The sequence below is a fragment of the Formica exsecta genome, unplaced genomic scaffold (genome assembly GCF_003651465.1).
Source record: "Formica exsecta isolate Colony F162 unplaced genomic scaffold, ASM365146v1 scaffold192, whole genome shotgun sequence".
In the NCBI taxonomy this organism is placed as follows: Eukaryota; Metazoa; Arthropoda; class Insecta; order Hymenoptera; family Formicidae; genus Formica; species Formica exsecta.
Window position 1 is genome coordinate 622426 of NW_021849218.1, and position 13520 is coordinate 635945.

General features: G+C 37.9%; 1 protein-coding gene across 1 annotated transcript in view; it reads right to left on the minus strand.

Moving 5' to 3' along the window:
• LOC115233967 (peripheral plasma membrane protein CASK) overlaps positions 1 to 13520 on the minus strand; it is a 188232-nt gene that overhangs the window by 12833 nt on the left and 161879 nt on the right. The window lies entirely within an intron of this gene.

A 13520-nucleotide genomic window follows, 5' to 3' on the forward strand; every position in this document is an offset into this window, starting at 1 on the left:
TTTTTACGTTTCTGTTATCACAAATAAATAGAGATCATTCTCTCCTGTATGTCTGCATCATGAAAAGTGGGTTCGCCAAAATTATACAAATCTCTGATTTGAATCATCACCTATAACAGCATTCTACACTGTGATTCAGCGACATTTTTAATTATTAAAAAATGATGATCAGTAGCTAAATAATGGTGTAATAATAAGAAAATTGTGGTGCTTTATTGAAAATGTGTGGAATAGTGTATGTGTGTGTGTGTGTGTGTGTGTTTGAAGTAAATCTTATATAAATTATATGTTTTATTAACTAGTATTTTGTATTGTGCAAATGACGCCGATACAGTACAGAGGACCGCCATTGATATGCAATCTAATTAAGCAAACAATAAATAACAACAAATATATTTGATTTTTCTATTATTTTTCCATTATTGCTTGCTTATTTGGATTTTATAGGAAGTGATATTGCACGCATAGATTATCGTTGTTCTCCGGTACATGCCCAACACCTGCTACGAGTCGACTGTACGAAGTAATTTTGAGCTCGCAGTTCTGTGGCACGTGTGATGAGCGTGGCGCGGAAATGCGAGTTTCGAGCGAGAACTCTCGATGCTTTTCGTCGGGAAGTTGGGAGAAATCAAACCGGACTGGTACAGTAACATTCTAATGCTCGTGATACGCCTCGCGTTTTATGTGAGAGAGAAGTTCCTTTGCGCGCATTGGAAATAAAACATTTTCAAGCGGGAGCAAGCTGGTAGAAGTTCTCGTGGTTTACCTCCGATCATATAAAGTCCGCTCCGCGATCACTGTTCAACTTAACAGGAGTATGCATCCGCGCGATTAACTTTAGCTCAGATCTTTCTGAATTTCGCACAAATGATTAGATTAGACTTGTTTCCGGCGAAATGTTCACAAGTTGGCGAGAGACACTCTACTAACGCTTCAGAGTCTCGATAGAGTCTCGACTTGTCATACTCGCAATGACTCCATCGTCACATTGCGGCTTCATTAATAATTGCTTTAATATCAAGTGGGGATTATAAGATAACGAATAATTCATGACTTATAATAATATACAATTATATACAATTTATACTTATATACAATTGACCGAATAATATATAACATTTAATCGAGGAAAATGGGAAAATAATAAATTTTAAAAACAATGTAAAACACATAGAACAACGTGTCTTATAAAGATATTCTGTGAATCGGCTTCATAATATATTTATTTAGTAAATAATCAAAAAAATATCCTAATTTTATTTCCATTGCATGAGTTTGATGTAATAATAATGTCATATTAATACATGTCCGAAATGTCTGGAATGTCCGGAGTTTGTCCACTACTCATCGACAAACGATATAAAATGATGAACTATGTTCTCCGTCAGTAAATTATATTCGGAGCGTAAAATAATGCGGAAACAAATTGCATGTTGAAGTTAATTATCTGAGCAAATGAGAGAGTTTACTGCGAGTATATTTCTTGAATCAAAATTATATATATTTTGTGAGAGATCGATATTATATCTATTTTCCGCAACTCCAGTTTCGATAGAATTCATATCCTGTCTGTATCATGTATAGTATGGAAATTTCCATTCTATCTGATTACAAATTCCTATCTCGCTCCGATTCGGATGGGAGGAATAATGAGGCGAATTCCTTTTATGAAACCGATCCCGCAGAGCTTGGCAACGACACGACGCGTCCCCAAACTTCTCTCGGGCCGCACTGTTCGAATAAAGTCACCGCGAGCGATTGTGCCCATCCCGTTTCCATAGTAACGTCGCAGAGGACAGTGCATGGACATGGTGGTTTCAGTATGTGGGTTTCCGACGTGCATTGGAAGCTGCGCTCTACTTCAAAGAAGAAATGAACGGGCGTACGATAGGAAGAGGTTGACGATGGTATGCTGCTGATGGGATTTTCAGGCGACACTGGGAAAGACAATTCTACTCAGTGATATAGCAGGTACTGCGCTATCGACAACTCGTCTGGTGGACTGACTGCTGCTGATGCTGCTGAATCCTCTTGTCGATTTCCATCGGGACCGGACTATATGCTTCCGAGCGCCAGACCGAAAAGCCAAGCTTCGGTCTTGCCTTTCGGAAGGGGGAGATAAAAAGAATCGTATCGCAGTACACGCAGAATAAATTCGACTAAAAATTTTGCAATCGTCTATCGCGGTAAAAGGAAGATCAATTAATTAATTAATTAATAGAGTCGCACCAAACGTAATACGGATTAATCGAAGGTCGCCCCGCGCACGTTGCGCGAGGGAAGAAAAAAAGTGATAAGAATGATACAATCAACGATAAAGAGCACCTACGGTTCAGTCGCACGCGTCAACGCTTCCGAGATGCACGGTGCGCAATGCTGTGTGTAGCACATGCAGGCTTTACTAGATCCTCGTACTATTATAGACAGATGTTTCGTACCCTCGACGCTTACGAGCGTTGGGCTCTACCACGTATAATCTACGCGTGAAATATGTAAATCAGAAATGAAAACCGCTACAGCTACGAAGTATTCAATTTTCGATATTTCAGATAGAAAAAGAGATTAATTTTACGAGAATTTTTACGTTTCTGTTATCACAAATAAATAGAGATCATTCTCTCCTGTATGTCTGCATCATGAAAAGTGGGTTCGCCAAAATTATACAAATCTCTGATTTGAATCATCACCTATAACAGCATTCTACACTGTGATTCAGCGACATTTTTAATTATTAAAAAATGATGATCAGTAGCTAAATAATGGTGTAATAATAAGAAAATTGTGGTGCTTTATTGAAAATGTGTGGAATAGTGTATGTGTGTGTGTGTGTGTGTGTGTTTGAAGTAAATCTTATATAAATTATATGTTTTATTAACTAGTATTTTGTATTGTGCAAATGACGCCGATACAGTACAGAGGACCGCCATTGATATGCAATCTAATTAAGCAAACAATAAATAACAACAAATATATTTGATTTTTCTATTATTTTTCCATTATTGCTTGCTTATTTGGATTTTATAGGAAGTGATATTGCACGCATAGATTATCGTTGTTCTCCGGTACATGCCCAACACCTGCTACGAGTCGACTGTACGAAGTAATTTTGAGCTCGCAGTTCTGTGGCACGTGTGATGAGCGTGGCGCGGAAATGCGAGTTTCGAGCGAGAACTCTCGATGCTTTTCGTCGGGAAGTTGGGAGAAATCAAACCGGACTGGTACAGTAACATTCTAATGCTCGTGATACGCCTCGCGTTTTATGTGAGAGAGAAGTTCCTTTGCGCGCATTGGAAATAAAACATTTTCAAGCGGGAGCAAGCTGGTAGAAGTTCTCGTGGTTTACCTCCGATCATATAAAGTCCGCGATTAGATCACTGTTCAACTTAACAGGAGTATGCATCCGCGCGATTAACTTTAGCTCAGATCTTTCTGAATTTCGCACAAATGATTAGAGGGAGCTTGTTTCCGGCGAAATGTTCACAAGTTGGCGAGAGACACTCTACTAACGCTTCAGAGTCTCGATAGAGTCTCGACTTGTCATACTCGCAATGACTCCATCGTCACATTGCGGCTTCATTAATAATTGCTTTAATATCAAGTGGGGATTATAAGATAACGAATAATTCATGACTTATAATAATATACAATTATATACAATTTATACTTATATACAATTGACCGAATAATATATAACATTTAATCGAGGAAAATGGGAAAATAATAAATTTTAAAAACAATGTAAAACACATAGAACAACGTGTCTTATAAAGATATTCTGTGAATCGGCTTCATAATATATTTATTTAGTAAATAATCAAAAAAATATCCTAATTTTATTTCCATTGCATGAGTTTGATGTAATAATAATGTCATATTAATACATGTCCGAAATGTCTGGAATGTCCGGAGTTTGTCCACTACTCATCGACAAACAATGTAAAATGATGAACTATGTTCTCCGTCAGTAAATTATATTCGGAGCGTAAAATAATGCGGAAACAAATTGCATGTTGAAGTTAATTATCTGAGCAAATGAGAGAGTTTACTGCGAGTATATTTCTTGAATCAAAATTATATATATTTTGTGAGAGATCGATATTATATCTATTTTCCGCAACTCCAGTTTCGATAGAATTCATATCCTGTCTGTATCATGTATAGTATGGAAATTTCCATTCTATCTGATTACAAATTCCTATCTCGCTCCGATTCGGATGGGAGGAATAATGAGGCGAATTCCTTTTATGAAACCGATCCCGCAGAGCTTGGCAACGACACGACGCGTCCCCAAACTTCTCTCGGGCCGCACTGTTCGAATAAAGTCACCGCGAGCGATTGTGCCCATCCCGTTTCCATAGTAACGTCGCAGAGGACAGTGCATGGACATGGTGGTTTCAGTATGTGGGTTTCCGACGTGCATTGGAAGCTGCGCTCTACTTCAAAGAAGAAATGAACGGGCGTACGATAGGAAGAGGTTGACGATGGTATGCTGCTGATGGGATTTTCAGGCGACACTGGGAAAGACAATTCTACTCAGTGATATAGCAGGTACTGCGCTATCGACAACTCGTCTGGTGGACTGACTGCTGCTGATGCTGCTGAATCCTCTTGTCGATTTCCATCGGGACCGGACTATATGCTTCCGAGCGCCAGACCGAAAAGCCAAGCTTCGGTCTTGCCTTTCGGAAGGGGGAGATAAAAAGAATCGTATCGCAGTACACGCAGAATAAATTCGACTAAAAATTTTGCAATCGTCTATCGCGGTAGCGGTAGATTTTATCCAATCAAATTAACAACGTGCATCGATATTTTTCATCATCGCTATTAGCTTGAATCGTGATTGAAAAATGTTGGATTTTTTTTTTTTAAATGCATGGCTCAACAAATATCTCATAATAATATTATAATAGCATTATAATTTTCTTGAATCTTAACAAATCTTAACGAATCATAATTTTCATTCTATTGTCTCCCTCACTAGGCTAATCAATATAACGTACTATATGATAATTCATATCGTATACGCGGTACACGTGTTTATATAGTATTATATATTTGTTTAATTAAATCGGATTGATTATTTAGCATTATACTGCGATATGTTCTTTAGAGAATCGGTTGTGCTTTTGTGAAATAGTTTTTCAGTCATTACTGCAAGGGTCAAAAAATTCTATTCGGATCACGAACATCACAGATAATGTATGTATATATATATATATATAGGTCGGGGTTTATTAAACTGAACAACACACACAGACACACGTAGTGATTACCTATTTCATCCACGTATACTGCAATTAACATTTGTGTGAAGTGGTGTGCGTTGTGATTGAGGGTGATTAACAAAGAATAATGCGCGATATAAGGATAAAATAAGATCAAGTAACCGAAATATTTTTCTATCGTTTGCGGATTTACTCGAGAAATCGGTATCGCGTTTTCAGTTCACTCCAAATGTCGCCTGTACGATACAAATATTATAGATGCCTTTCGCACGCGATCGTAGAACGTCGAATCATATTTTCATTCCTCATGGCATATTCTTCACGAAGCAGAGAACGTTATAAATCGAAAGTACGAATCGCCGGTAGAAGCAGAAGATACGCACGTGCCCAGAATCAAATCTGAGAATAGCGAGATTGAAGGATCAATTTCGACGAATAGAATTTCATTGCATCACGCGTTTAATCCGCGTCTTATTATATGAGAACACTGCCGTGAGTGAAAAATGTATCGAAGAAAATCAATGCCCTATTTATATTGAAAGGACGTGCTGCCAAAAAATATAATTACATTATATATTCAATCATTATTAAAAGAATTTCAACTTTTATGTAATTCATAAATAATTGAAGTATTTTTTTGCGATTAAAAAGATATATTTTTTTTGATATATTAATTATAACACTCAATTAAATTTATCTAATATACGAGAATCTACACATATTGTGTATAGTATTCAACGCATACGATAAAAGTTTATTTTCTCTGAAGTATCTTATGACGATCGACCTTTCACGCGCGCTACAAATTGCGAAAAAGAAACTAATTTTTCTCGAGACGTCTAATGAGATCTTGAGATGCCTTCGTGCGGGACGATAAAGTGTCAACAACGATTCGAGCGCTATCGTTGCAAGGTGCAAGAGCGATAAACGGGCGGTAATGGAGGGTGACAATACGGAGGGGCATGTTGAACACATCTGAGCATGTGTGTCTAATGGAACAGACGGACAGACAGACAGTTCTTGTGTGTGTGTGTGTATGTGTGCGCGCGTGTTCGTGTATGGGTGGGTGGGTGGTTGTGCATGTGTCGCTCGTTGATTCTATTTCTACGACGGGCACGGACAAGAGGTCACGTTATATAGGTAACGTGCGACGACTCGTGGTGTGTTCCAACGCGGTTCACATGCTTTATTATATCTTCGTACAATGCACTGTAGGGTAACAACGCCGCAGCCGTTGCGCTCGCCGATGTTGTTGCCGCTCCTGCCTAAAGGTGCGATTGGGGGGGGTTGGGGGTCCGAGAGTGATGGCGTCGGAAATGCAACGTGGTACGATCGTGGCGGAGGGGGGGGAGTGTTTATCGTTACCGAGGGTGTCTCGCTTCCCGTGTAACACTTGAGATACCCCTGTCCTCGTTTTATGTTCGTCATCGCGAAACGCTTTTAGGTATTACATTGTCTTATTCGTACCATGTAGACGGGTTTTGTTACTCATTTCGAATGCGCATGTGTTCGCGCAACGATTATTAGCCGTAAATGCTCCCTTTCAACGTATAATGAGTACAACACAGACGCACGGGACAGAGAATGCTTAACTTCGTAAGCTCGTTTTCACGAAAGACGGATAGCGTTTTGATACGTATTATAGTAGGACTTATTCTTGCCGTCCGATTCGATTTATTGAATGCGTATACATTTGCAGTTATCAAAAATAGCGATTTTTCTACAGGCGGCAGTTACTGCGTATCTTAATCGAATCTGTTGAATACGAGTCATTCTTGTCGTATATACTTATTCCTCCCTTTCGAGCTCGTAACATTCTTATAACGTAAAGTGATAGTTAACGTTCATCTGTCCTGCGTCTTTCTACCTTGCACTCCCGAAAGTATAATGAAATTGTATATTTCGAAAAATATGGTCTATATACTATGCAATCGCATATACAGATATTTGTCACACCAATAATTTGAAATTATACATCGATAAGAAATCTGCGTTGAGATCTCTTATAACACCTATAAACTCCCAACACATTTTACAACGCTTTACAAAATCTAATCCAATCAAGCCGTTGCATATATACGTGTGTATGTATGTGTCTTTTGTGTATTTGTGTGTGTGTGTGTGTGTGTATATATATGTATATGTGCACGCAACTGTGTACACAAGTATAGTATAGAGAGTGCGAGGAAGTAGGCAATATATCACTTTCTTAACAGATCCACTTCTTCTTTGTTGCATTTCTACGTGGTGCATAACGAGAGAGCGAGAGGCTGGGCGCTACGTTAAACACATGTATGAACATAAGCAAATATATAAGTACAGAGTATGTACAAACGAATGCTACGTCTCACATCAAGATATCAAAAAATTGATAATGGAAACTGAACCGCACGCGGTTATATATTAAACGATATTGATTGTAACTATATATCGATCTTTCAGAACTAAAATATTTACACACAATGAGAGACTAGAAGCTTCTAAGAATCATCGTCATTGTTCGACGTCGCAACATTTCTAGAATAGATTCGCAATTTTTTTTTTTTTTTCAGGTACAGAATACGTCGAAAATAATGTCTGTTGATTCAAGTACGGAAAAAGAGGGAAGTGCCTTATTTGAAGCCATTAGTGTGTGTTTTACTGACACTTATTAGAGAAATATCTTGAAGATTTTATTAATAGTAATGGCGCCCGCGGTGTTTAGATCTCTCCGGAGGTAAAATCAAACCGCGGCGCTTATATTAAACAACGGTCTATTTTATCTGAACTGGAATAGACGACATTATTTGCAATCTACCCTCAACTGCATGTACGGAAATTTTTGCACGTGTTAGACATTTGTACACGATAATATTGCAAGGGGAATTGTTAAGAGAGTGTACAGATCCTTTTTCTCGAGAATAGAATTTATCCAGAAAGAGAATATATTAGTCATTTTATAATTTTAAAATGTTGTGATGAGAAAAAAACTTATACGAATGTAGTGAAACGGGTATCTCTAAATCAGCATGTATTGTTCGTCTCTGTGGACAGTCCAATAATTACGAGGCGATACGATTGGCCAATAAAACAAAGTAAAAAAAAAAAAAAAAAAAAAAAAAAAAAAGCGTGAAAAGATAGGAGGTGAAATATGCTTACTTTTAGAGACGCGGGTAATAACTTGGACGAGCTAATAACTTCCGAACTCTCGCTTTCGCCATCTCGGCACACATCGAGGGGCGATACGGAGACGGTCGTTTGGGACGCGGTGGGTCGAAACATTAATTTCAAATCGTGGATAAATGTTTGCTTGCCCGGGCGTGCTCGGGGTTACAGGGAGGGTGGCAACAACGCGCTAGGATAAGGTCGAGAATGCTTACGAAGGACGATGTTGCCGGCGTCGGCGTTGCTTACGACGGCGGCTATTGGAACCCGGGGAATCGTGCATCCTCTGAAAAGACGACAAAGGCCAAGGGACGGCGAGAGAGAGAGAGGACGAGAGAGAGAGGGAAAAAGAAAGAGAGAGAGAGAGAGAGAGGGTAAAGAATTATACTACGTGTCCCGAGTGCCAACTTCTCGGGGTGGTTTATATGAAACAATCGTACCGGCGAGCCATGCGCCCGCGTTAGGGTGGCTTTCGGCTGTTAATGGCCGGTTATCTTCGGGATATACTATGAGGCTTTCGAGCCTCTTCAAACACAACTACAATGATTGAAATGTAACCGTGTTTGCGAACTGTCGGACCGCCAAAAGCAGCCAGCATCTTTGTGATTGATTTGAATATATTTTTCGTCTGATATATTACATTTATGTTAGTAACAATATATTTATAATTAAATATTAATATAATACACGAAGAAATAGAAAATATTTTTATATTTTTTTGTAACAAATTTAATTGCGTTACATTATTAAAGTCTATAACAAAGTGTGCTAACTACAGAATCATCGTCGCCTACCAAAATCATGGAGCAATAAGAACGAGATATACCGAGCGTCATCGTCGGCATGCGCGTTCGCCGTCAACAGCGAAATATTTCGAGCAAGTAGGTCGTAAGAACTCTTAATTAAACGCCTGAAAATACGCCCCGTGCGTGTATTTCGGGATGAAGCGGTACATGAACGGCGATGAAAAGATATCGAGTTCATTGCACGCCGACGTAAATGTCTCCGAGAAAAACGTCACCGACAAACGCAGAGGGTTTGTGTCCGTCTATTTCTGCGGTTTATTAAAATCAACCGTGTGCGCTGCTTTTGTCGTGGAATAACGCAATCTCGCAGAATCTTAATTTTTATTTCATCAACGATGAAACACGAGTCTTTTCAGAGTGAATTAAAATCGCGATTAAAACCTCGCTTTTGATACGATGAGTCTGTCAAATCGAAAAAGCAGACGCGTTCGCACGACAAGAAATGGGAGGATAACGCATGCGCTTTTATACGGCAAGCGAATATCGTATAATTATATAATATTTGCAGAATCGTTTCCGCTAACGCGGTTTGATATCATCGAATCGATGTTTCGGCAATCCGCGCGAATTCCGGCCGAATTTACATCGCGCATATTTAAGAAACGATATAAATGAAATCTGCGCTAACGGCATGTTTGAATCTTCGCCAAGAAAAGCTCGTTTGTACGATACGTTTCTGAAATTACACGCGTACGTCCGCCATATTACACGGCACGCATTGATAATAATACTTTCAAGTTCAATGCATAATTATGCAGCCAAGAAATACTTTCACACACGAACACATCCCGAGCCAAGACAATATTAGCCGCGACAAATGTCTTTACGGACGATTTCGTATCCTTCATGTGAAATATTCATGGATCCAATAAGGATTCAGGATTGTAAAATAAGTATTAAACTTTTTTAGAAATAAAACTACTCTGCATGACATAAATTACGTAACGCGTCCATGACGCAACGTTGTAAAAATAACTCGGAGACGAAATCGAAGGTTCGTTTTGTCTCCGCAAAAGTTTCCCCAACTTTCCTAAGAACGCAATCTGCAGTTCGCGCAAATTCTCAAAAAGTTTCGATCATATCTGTTTGCATAATGTCAGCAGAACTTTCCGCACCTCTCTTTTGGAAAACTTCATATATGCCATTAAATAAACTGCAAATTTTAATTTTTCATACGATAAATATTTCTGCTGTTTATACTCCGAGATAGACTCCAAATTAGTAATTCATGATAATTATATACATCTTCAGTACGATGGTACACGATAAAATTACATATAATCAAATTATGAGAGTATAGTATACGTGATAAAAAATAAGGAGAGGCAAGAAAAGCGGGATAAATCGCTAAAAAAAATAAATCTGGTTAAATTAATAAACTATGGGAAAATGTACTACGCATCCAACATAGAATCCCATCGCTTTTAAGAGGGTTAATTATATTTAAAAGATGAATATATCTCGCATGATTTCCCACGTGGTTCATTACATATAGTTTATTACATACCGCGGCCGATTGAGATTTCGTAATCCACTGATGGAGATTCGAATTATAAGATTTGCTTGAACAGAAGAAATCGATTTATATCGCGGTAAAGCTTTGCGTAAATAAACGGCGAAGTTCCACGAAGATGTTTGAGAAACATGCATATTCGATAAGAAGAGATCAAGATAAATCGATATGTACATATCGATTTCTTCGTGATACGAAAATGATCGAGGATTTAAACTGTGTAATATCAAACTACGTTGAACAATGTTATATAGTTAAACAATATATCGACACATTGATATTACACAGATTTTGGAATAAACGTGATATAAATAATGAGTAGTTCCAAGATCTTATAACGAAGACTCCTCGTCTTCGTATATAAAGTATGCAATCCCCGGAGACGATCGCTAACTTATCGAGCGTTATGTCGATGTGGCAATATTACTACCATTAGCAAAATGAAAACTGCATCGACTAAACCTAACATACGATTTTAATTATCGTATAGCCATTATGTACCATTATTTGCGTCATAGACCTCGGTTTTTTTTTTCTCTCTCTCATAAATTTACAAGACTCATAATATCCTACGATTACTAAGTTGACGCGATACTGCAAGTTTTTATTGCATTATTTATAATATATATACAGAAATAGAATTCGTGCAGTGGAAAATCACCAGAGTAAAGAAAAGAACAAATGCTTTTTCTTTATAACGCTTTTCCTGTACAACTCCGACGACCAACAGCTGCAATGCGGAGATGTCGGCATTTTAATTGAAAACGTTATCCGCGATACGAGCCGATAGCTGATATTTTGCACTTTGCTTGCTCGTTTTTGCTTTATTAACGTGTTGATCTCACGAGAACCAACTGAGCGCTGATCGCCTTCGGCTTTTAATTGATCAACTTGGTTACTCGATTTTAGATATATTTATACGAGTCTCTCAAAATTAAAAGATTATAACTGTATATTATTTAATAGGTTAAAAAAAAGAGATTAAATCACACTGCTACCAGGCTTGCGCGTTATCTACACAATCGCGAGTGAGTTCGTGCAAAACGATGATTAACGAACGGCCCAGAGAGTTTTGCAATCTCGACTAAAAACCCATCGATCGATTTACATAGCCTTACGTGTATGCATTTATGATGCAAAGGGCTACATTTGGCCAAAAAGAAAAGCATCAGTTCGCAAAAATGTCCTTCATGCAGGTGAGGGTATAATGAGGGGTGTAACAAAAGCTTCCTTATATGACAAAAACACAAACAACATTCCAACACATGTGGAAACGAAAGTGTGCATTCCTCGTATACTTCTTTTCCCCGTAAAAAGTAAACTATCGTACTATCAGTAACGAGATGTTGTTTTTGACTCAAACGTCGTAAGATAAAATCAGAGATACGGAGAGGTAGAGTGAAAGTGAAGAACAAAATTACAAAAGAATGAGAGAAAGAGGGAACGAGAGAAAGAGCTTGAGAGAAAGAGAGAGAAAAAAACCGGGGAAAAAGAGCGAAAAAGAAACATGCACGCTCCGTGAACTCGAAAGCGCCGACTAAAGCGTTTTGTTACACCGCTCGTACCGACCTTGCCTTATAGAGATATAGATTATAATATATATATTTCTAATATATATGTGTGTGGATATCACATAAATTATTTTCTAACAATATCGTCCCATTAATTGCATTAATTTTATTCAATTATTTGGATCTCGCAATATAGGGCGAGATGTCAGCATCACACTGGCCCATAATTCACAAAATTCACGTTAGTCGACGATATCATGTCCAATTCTAGCAATTTTAATACTTGCAACATTAATCCAAGTAATCTCAGTTGAGCGAGCGTCATCTTCTTACGTTAATACTATCAGAACAGGTCACCAGTTACGCTTTATCTTATTACAGAATTAATGTTCATGACATTAATGTGAACTTTGAGTACGGGTCAGTGCAGGGACAATCAACTATATGAAACATATGTGCGCAGTGCTGTAAGATTGACGTTACAATTGGCAAAATTTCAGTTTCGTGAAATTATATCGTCAAAGGAACGCATTTGTTGCAATGACGATTAAATAAAATAAATAATTATATTCCTTGTAAAATATTAAATTTTTATATTTTCTTGTCAAATATATCGTCAATTTCAGAGCACTCTTATATGCGATGCTTGCGTATTGCAAGCGCTATATAATCCTAGAGAAGAAAGAGAATATTATATATCATGCGAGACTAGCGTATGTCCTGTTGCCGTACAATTGCAACAATCGTAGGACGCCCATTATCTACATCGCAATGCAGTTTGGGATAAGCAATTTGAAGTCGAACATTCTTTGTACATGTGGACACGCGAAGAAGGGTGTATTGTACATCCATTTAAAGAGCTGTACATGTAACTGCATATTGTACGGACCTTTGACAAGTTCATAAAATTAAATTATGTACAACGTACTCTCGAGGCACGAACTCTCGACACGCAGAATTGTGAGCTATGAAAATATTGCAAGGACATTGCAAATATTGCAAACATAAACGTCAAGTGTCTCATCAATCTCGTAGATTGATTGAAGAAGCACTCATTTCACGCGTACTGTATTTAAAATTAAATTAATTAAATTATAAAAGTAGCTGTACCTAATAAAATTCCGAACCGGGGAAAAAAAACTGTTCTCTCAATTTAATTTTATTGGAAATATTGCAAACATAAAATCGTTTACTCCGTCAAGTGTCTCATCAATCTCGTAGATTGATTGAAGAAGCACTCATTTCACGCGTACTGTATTTAAAATTAAATTTGCAATAACATAAAAGTAGCTGTACCTAATAAAATTCCGAACCGGGGAAA